The sequence below is a fragment of the Balearica regulorum genome, chromosome 2 (assembly GCF_011004875.1).
Source record: "Balearica regulorum gibbericeps isolate bBalReg1 chromosome 2, bBalReg1.pri, whole genome shotgun sequence".
Classification (NCBI taxonomy): Eukaryota; Metazoa; Chordata; class Aves; order Gruiformes; family Gruidae; genus Balearica; species Balearica regulorum.
This window is the reverse complement of record NC_046185.1, coordinates 14,199,063-14,207,611: the sequence shown is the minus strand read 5'-3', so window position 1 is coordinate 14,207,611 and position 8,549 is coordinate 14,199,063.

Here is an 8,549-nt window from a genome sequence, read left to right as displayed (position 1 = left end):
GTGTGTAATTTGGCATTGGATATCCACCGAACTGTGTTTATATGAAAATATTCTCAGGGTAATATAATGCCCCATGTGCATAAACATCATCTGACTGGAACGTTAGGCTATATGGGTAAAGTTATGATCTGTTACATGTGAGGAAGATATATCATTTTTATTTTACCTTCTTGAATGTAAAATTCATTACTATTTTTTTTTTTACACTATTAGTCCTGAAGAACAGTTACAATTAAATAGTTAATAGAAAATTACTTTCATAATAACATAACACCTGTTCATCAATTAATAAAACAAAAAGCAGTCAAAATAATTAACTGAACGAGAAACGAAAAACAATTATATAAAATAAGCAAATGATGAAACATCAGGTATAGCGTAATAGAATTAAATAATAGCTATTATGCAGCAATTTGAGTTGAAGGTCTGATTTTTAGGCTACTTCTACATCTCAGTTGTGCTTATTTTTTCTGAATGACAAGTCTCAAGCAGTGTGGCAGCTCTTTCCATTAATTTTCAGTTTTACGATTACACAAAAGTTTTAGGAAGTGGGTTAGGACAGTTGAACCTAGAGCTAAGTGTAAAAAGCTGCAGAATGCCCTTACAATTGTACGTGTCTGCAAGCAGAGGGAATGTCAAAGCAAAATAACCCACATTTAGAAAAATACACTGACTTTGAAAGATGAGATCAAATATTACTTGGCAAAGAGATTGATAAGGCATTGTTGATAATTTTTTGAAAGCATAAGCAATTACAAAAGGAAATGGACTTCAAAACGTATATAAGAATGGATGGCAAAAGTACTGAAATTGTTGTGCCATTCTGCAAGTGTATAATTGATCGGGATTTTGGATTCAGTGCATGATTCTAGCTTCAGATCTATTAGAGTACAAACACATAGTGAAAAACATTAGTTACCAGAGGACACCCTCCGTCTGGCTGCTGAAAAGTGGGAAGCCAGCATCAGAGCAAGTGGTGATGATTCGACTGATGTAGTTGAACAGTCACATGTAAAAATAACAGAATTTGCTGGAGAGAAAATCCTGAAAAGTTGAAAAGATCAATACTGGTGACAATATCCAGGTAATATAGCTTTACACGTCTGAGAAAAATCATCCTTGTTATTTGCTTAAGAGATCTAAAAGACAGATTGTTTTTCTATTTGAGGAGCAAGCTGATTTATAGAAAGACAGAGATGCTGCTGAAGATACTCTGCAGATGTCACCAAGTCACAGAAGTTGAGAAAAACATTTACATTTTGTTGTCAACTTCTGAGGGGGACTCACTTCCTACTGAAATATTTGATGTTTTATTGTACAAAGTTGAAAACCCCATGCAAATGTTTTAAATATAGATTTTAATTTCACTGATAAAATGTGTTGTCTCAAGTTGTTTGATATCCGTAGGAATTTCCTTGTTAATAAAAGATAAGCATTAAGTAAGCACTGTGTGTATCTAAATATCCATATCCACTTACTTTTTTTGGAGTGCACTTTTCACTTTTTTGGAGTGCTCTGAAGTCCCTTATCGTCTGAGTGCTCAAGGGTTCCTTCGCTTCCTTCTCTGGAACTGACCTTTCAAGGTCCTTGTTCAAGATCACTCCCTCTGCCAGTGTTTACAACCCTCTTTGTCTCATCGGTCAAGTAGGATGTCCTTCACTGAAGTGTTCCCAGGAAGGATGTCTCTACCAGACACATTCCTTATGCTGCGCAGCAAACAGGAAAGCTCTCGTGTATATACGGAAACATGCTCACAGGCCACAGTGTTAGAAGAGGGGGACGTAAATTCCTCTAATGTCCCTTTTTGGGTCAGAGACCTGTGTGATGCACTTTTGGGTCAGAGACTCAACCGATGCGCTTGGGTAAAAGGACTCACTGTAGCGAGGTGTTCAACCATATCTGGATGGTTTCAGGTAGCATTCTACCTGGCTGCCTGTCTGCTTGCTTTGGCAAGGGTGTCCTGTGATAGGGAAAAAAAAAGCTGAAAAATTAAAAAAGATTTCCCACAAAGGTCCAATAGTGCAGCTAAGAGTTTATGTGTTCTGCCACGCTGTAGCAGCTTTACTAACAGCACTAGAGCAGTGCCAGTAGGGCTGCCTGACCTGGCTCACTGCTGTGCCCCACGGCTGCAACTTCAAAGCTCATACTTATCCATCTGGGTGCAAAGGCAGAGTAAATTCCCGTGTAGATAAACCTGCTCAGAGAAGCATCAAACTACCTTACACAAGACAGATACTAAGATTAAGAGCAGCAACAAGTCTGCTTTCATGCAGTTGTTGCCCTCTGGCAGAGCAGACCTTGACAGGAACCTTTGTAGCTCCACCATGTAGCTGTGAAGTTGAAGTTGCAGACACTGTGTATGGGCAGGTACCTACCTGTGTTGCTCCGTAAGATCAGCTGCAGCCTCCACCCTCTCAGTGGAGTATTGCTGGCGTGGCCTGGGATGCACGAGGAGCGCAGGCAGGGAATGCCTCCACATCGTCAGCCCTCTGCAGAGGTGCCAGAGATGGCTGGGTCAATGCCCAGTGGCTTTTTAAGTGCTGCACCTTCAAAGTTATCTAGCATGGTTTTGTTTTTGCTCTTCACAGCAGGAGGTATAGCTGGGAAATTGTAACTATCTATGGCACATTAGCATCTCCTCCAGAACATAAACACTTAATTGCTTGCTGGCAGATTTCCCTCCATTTGGCATCCATCCTGCTGTATCACTCTGGGATGAACAACATAGAAGATTTGTTTATTATAGTTGGGACTGGGAGAGTGCAAGGGGGAACCCAATGACATTAAAGATAGCAGGTTTGATTCTATTATCTTTGATGCTGAAGGATGTTTTATTCCAATTGACTTATTTCTTCCTAAAATAATTCAATATAATTTGGGGGAGACAGGCACTATAGTCCTATTGTAAACAATTAAAACTCCATTCAAGTCAATGCCAGCTTGAGCTGCATCTGAATGAGCTCTTCTGCCTGGAATTCAGGACAGAAGTTGTTTGCCTAAACACATGAACGTTCTATTATTTATCCAAGAAGATTTTGTTTTAATAAATACAAGATCTGAATTCAGAACGGACCACTCCTATGCTCACTGGCACATGTCAGAGTAAAAATTTTATTTCTTTTCAAGCTGGAAACTCTTCTGGTTTGTATGTGTTCATATGTGGTTTTTTTAAATCAGAGAATAGTGATACCACATAACCTTTTCTGATTTGGGCTATTGCCAAGTCAACTTTTAATTTCCATCACGTTCTTTTGGTGCCTGCATCAGGGAGAACCATTAAAAAGACAGTCTTAATTTCCTTCTATTTGAATTTAAAAAAAAGAAAAAAACCCAAACTCAAAACTTTTATCTATTTTAATTGCTATTTTTAACTAATAGCAGCCCTTGTTTGACAAGCCTGACTTATCAGTCCTGTCAAATTGCAGTTGCTTTGGAGGGGAGACTGCTCTGCACTTAAAGATATTTCCAAGAGAAGCCCATGAGACTGGCTATGTACGAAGTGACTGTTGTTTCTTCTCTTTACTCTTCTCCTTTCTTTTGACGGTACTCCTGTTGGCAAGCACAGAGACCCAGGACTGGGATGGACCTCTGGGCTGTCGCTTCCAGGCCACTGCAGCACTGTGTCATATAAACACTGAGATAAATGTGTTGTGTGTCACAGGTGAGAGGTGAAATCTATAGGAGGAATGGGAACCTTCAGAAAAGGTTTGGAACAGCACTTTTGGTTGGCAGCTGGCCTGGTTCTGACTTGTCCTGGTATAAATCAATAATAATTTTGTGGAGTCAGGTGGAGTTGCTCCAATATGACACCAGTTTAAGTGAGAAGAGCAGATTTTGAAAGGAAACTTTGCTTCCCTCTTTCTCTGCAGACTTACATGTTTTAACCATTAAAGATGATGAAAACAAGAGAGAAAACTCCCTCCATCACAGTCAGGGAGCGCTCCAAATTGAAACAAACCACTCGGAGCCAGGTATCATGAAATAAGACAGCCACGAGTTCAGCAGGACACTTCCCTCGCACTCCCACAGCCTGCCTCCGGCCAAGGCGCTCCCTGCTCACAGCCACTCTCAGCAGCTTTTGCAGTTATTCAAGTCAGCTGCTTTTTCGTTGTTCTCCCAGCGTGTGAGGCATCCCTCCAGGGAGCACATAAAATCCCTAAACAAATGCTGCATGGAGAGTGTGATGAGCGGGAGGGGAGCGCTCCTGCTGCTCCTGGTACCCACTGGGGAATACCCCAAGGTGATGGATACAATGTCTGGTGACCAACTTCCACGTGTGTTCTCATCTTTGCTGATTACTGTAGTGTCCGTGTATAAATAGCAGCTCTCCCTTTTTATATCCTTCTCCTGCCTGATTCACTCGATGATGCAGCATCAGTGACGTTTGACTCGCTGCCATGGCAATTGCAAAACGAGGGTTTCATAAACATTGGATTGTGACATCTGAATAAATCAGGAGGGAGGAGGAGGATGGGCAGGCCCTGTGAGAGAGCTGCACCTGAGCCAGCCTTGGCCACTGTCCCCAGACGAAGGAAAGGAGCACAGGGATGATGTGACGTTCATAAGGAGCAAGAAAAGAGCAAACCCATTGGGAACAATAGGAGAGCAGCGTGTGTGTGGGGCAAGCCTGCTACGGAAAAAAACTTCTGCGTCAGGGGTGTGAGTCAAAGATAAGGTTGGGAGGTCTGCTAATAAACACTGAGAAAACATTCTAAACATGACTTTTAATTTCTATTGTGGAGAAAATGAAATGGAAGCTGCAGCAGAACCAGGAGCCAGATTAATCATAAGTAAAATCTTATTTCAAGACACAAACACAGGGAACCAGAGAAGTCAAAAATGAAAAGGAGAATGTGAAAGGCTGGCTTCCAGGATGAAAATGTTTTTGGTTGCTGTGTTGTGAACATACTTCTGCTCCAAGTCCAATTACACTATTTTTTAGCCATCTAGTTGCAATGGGAAAATCTGGAACTGTGTCTGAGGAGTATAGGGGTATGCGTGGGGGAGCTCAGAGTGTGACCCACAAAACATGGTGCAGCCAGTAGAAAGACTGCTCCTTCTTGCTGGATTTGGAGCACTTTGAATACACCCCAGCTCATGGCTTGTCTTTCCAAACTTTGTATGGAGATATGGAGAGGCCTCACTTTTAACAAAAGATAAAAAAAGTCTGGTGGTAGTGTGCTGACATTCAATGGTTAGGATGTTCGACCATGATGTGGGACACCTTTTTTCAGTCCTTCCTTCAGTGAGGACACACTGACTGCCGTTTCCCTCCTCCTGGCAAGGCTGAGCTGGAGAGGGAGGGGGTTATCCACCCAGTCTGCTGCACTTTTATGCACAACTGTGCTGGGTATGAGACAAATATTCCCAGAGTCTTACCACATTTGAAGGCTACTTGCATATTTTACAGGAAGCAACCTTTGAGTTTGTGTTGGGTTTGCGTGGCAAGGTTTTGGTAGTGGGGGGGCTACTGGGGTGGGTTCTGTGAGAAGCTGCTGGAAGCTTCCCGTGTGTCTGACAGAGCCAATGCCAGCCGGCTCCAAGACAGACCCGCCGCTGGCCAAGGCCAAGCCAATCAGCGCCTCTGTGATAACATATTTAAGAAAGACAAAAACAGTTAGAGGGAGCTTTTGCAGCCGGAGAGAGGAGTGAGAAGATGTAAGAAACTCTGCAGACACCAAGGTCAGTGCAGAAGGAGGGGGAGGAGGTGCTCCAGGCGCCGGAGCAGAGATCCCCCTGCAGCCCGTGGAGAAGACCATGGTGAAGCAGGCTGTCCCCCTGCAGCCCATGGAGGAAGGATGAGGGGGTGTAGAGATTCCACCTGCAGCCCGTGGAGGATCCCACGCCAGAGCAGGTGGAGGCACCTGAAGGAGGCTGTGACCCTGTGGGAAGCCCGCGCTGGAGCAAGCTCCTGGCGGGACCTGTGGACCCGTGGAGAGAGGAGCCCACACCAGAGCAGGTTTGCTGGCAGGACTTGTGACCCCGTGGGGGAACCCACGCTTGGAACAGTTTGCTCCTGAAGGTCTGCACCCCATGGAAGAGACCCACACTGGAGCAGTTTGTGAAGGACTGTAGCCCATGGGAGAGACTCACGTTGGAGAAGTTCATGAAGGACTGTCTCCCGTGAGAGGGACCCCACGCTGGAGCAGGGGAACGATGAGAGGAGTCCTCCCCCTGAGGATGAAGAAGCGGCAGAAACACCGTGTGATGAACTGACCGTAACCCCCACTCCCCGTCCCCCTGTGCCACTGAGGGGGGAGGAGGTTGAAGCCGGGAGTGAAGTTGAGCCCGGGAAGATGGGAGGGGTGGGGGGAGGTGTTTTAAGATTTGATTTTATTTCTCATTCCTCTACTCTGTTTTGCTTAGTAATAAATTAGATGAATTCCCTCTCTAAGTTCAGTCTATTTTGCTCGTGACGATAATTAGTGAGTGATCTCTCCCTGTCCTTATCTCAACCCACAAGCTTTTCGTTATACTTTTTCTCCCCTGTCTGGTGAATGAGGGCAGTGATAGAGCGGCTCTGGTGGGCACCTGGTCCCCAGCCAGGGTTAACCCACCACAGAATTAAAAAACAGACCAGGCCTTAAAGCAGGAATTTCCCCATTTTTAGGGGAGGAATGTCCCACATCACTAGCATAGACTAAATTATTCTTTGTTTTCTTTCTGGCTGGGTAAACTAATTCTTTTTATATGAAGTTGAGAGATTCCCAAGGAAGACTCACACCTGCCAGACCTGCCTCAGAAGGGTTTGAGTCCAGTGGCTGGGGCTCTGCAGCAGACTGGGGCACACTGGCTCACCTGCTTTTAGGCAAAGGAGAGAAATGACTTGAAGGAAGCACGTCCTGGCTTCTGAGCTATGCCATGAGGGCAGAGGTCTCTTGCTGTGACATTTTCAAAGAAACTCATAGACACAGGTTGTAAGTACCTGGGCTGCTTTTCACCCTAGTTCAGAGATGGAGGGGAGAACGGTCAGAATAGAGAGGAGTCAGAAAATAGCCCAAGTTACACAGAAGTAGTGTTCAGAGGGCTCGTGTCCAGTTTGTAATGAGTATGTGGATTCACACACAGTCTTAGTACAAGCCTCCAGGCTGAATTTTGCTCTTGCTACACAGCGTACTCAAAAAATAGTCTGAAGCAGTCTCTGCACCATTGTTGGCCACCTTTAAGAACTTGTGATACCTGGGGAAGGAACCAGAAGCCTGGGAAAAAACATCAACTTTTTTTAAAAGGAACTTAAAAACAAGAAGAAAAAGCAAGAGGGAACCTCTCAGTCTAACTTCATTTCTTGGAGAAAGAATTTCATAAATATTCAAACAAGCTGAGAATCCTTGGAAAAGCTGAAAAACTGACAAATGCTCAGAGATGACTATTAGCCAGCGTATCTTTGTCAATAAGGTTTCATGTCAGAACAGTCACATTTTTGTGTGATGTGAAACAGACTTTGTGAACAGGGGAAAACCAGTAAGTGTCATAAAAGCAGTAAGAGAGTTTTGACTGTTTCAAATGCCACTTTCATTAGTAGCTAAGAGGATGTGATTTTTAGGGCACTTGCATGAGACATAAAGAACTGTTTGAAAAATGTCCTCACAGAGCTATCATCAATGGTTGACTGTTAAAAAAAGATGGTTATTTTGAATATTCAGCAGGTTTTCCCCCTAGGTCTGATTCTGTTCAATATTTTTCATGCCCATCTCTGTGATTAAATATCAAGTGTGCTTATTAATTTGCAGATGATATGAAGTTGGGGAGGAACAACAGGTATCCTGGAGGACAGGGTTGAAATTCAAAATTATCTTGATAAGCTGCAGAAATAATCAGGAAAATGATAGGATAAAACTCGAAGGAGCAATAACAATGTATTTCTCTTTGGCAGGATCATTCATCTATACAAGCAGAGGAAAGTAAACAATGACAAAGTAATAATTTGGGGAAGGATCTGCATTTTTTATGTGCATCACAAGCTGAGCATTTGAAGCTGTTGCCAAAAAAAGTGGCTGAAATATGAAGGTAGAAGTAAAATGATGAGCTGATCTTTCCATTTCACTTTGCAATGATGAAATATTGTTGTCCCTAGTCGTGGCACCATATTTCCAGAATGATGCAGGTCAGCTGGCAGAAAACACCAACAGGGATCAAAGGACCAGATAGCATAACCAATGAGAAAGCATAAACAGAACCAAGGTTATCAAGCTGAAGAAGAGAAGCTTGGTGGTAGGAGGGACAAGAAGGCACAGTAGTCTTAAAAGCTTGTTTCCAAGAGAAAGGGACTTATTCTTTGTGACTGTGCAGGATGCAACAAGATACAAAAGGTTTAAAATACAGTACAGAAGATTGTGGTTACATCTTAGGAGACATTTTCTAATGGTAAGAAAAGTCTAACAGTAAAGGCTTGTCTAGGAAGGTTGTTGAGTCTTCATCATTAGAGGTTTTAATAACTGGTGAGATGACAGTGTAACTAACATAAATACAGTTGGTTCTCCCTTGGGTAGATGGCTACTAGAAGATTTCCATCCCCTATGATCCTATGTTAATTATGATGCAGAGTTTTT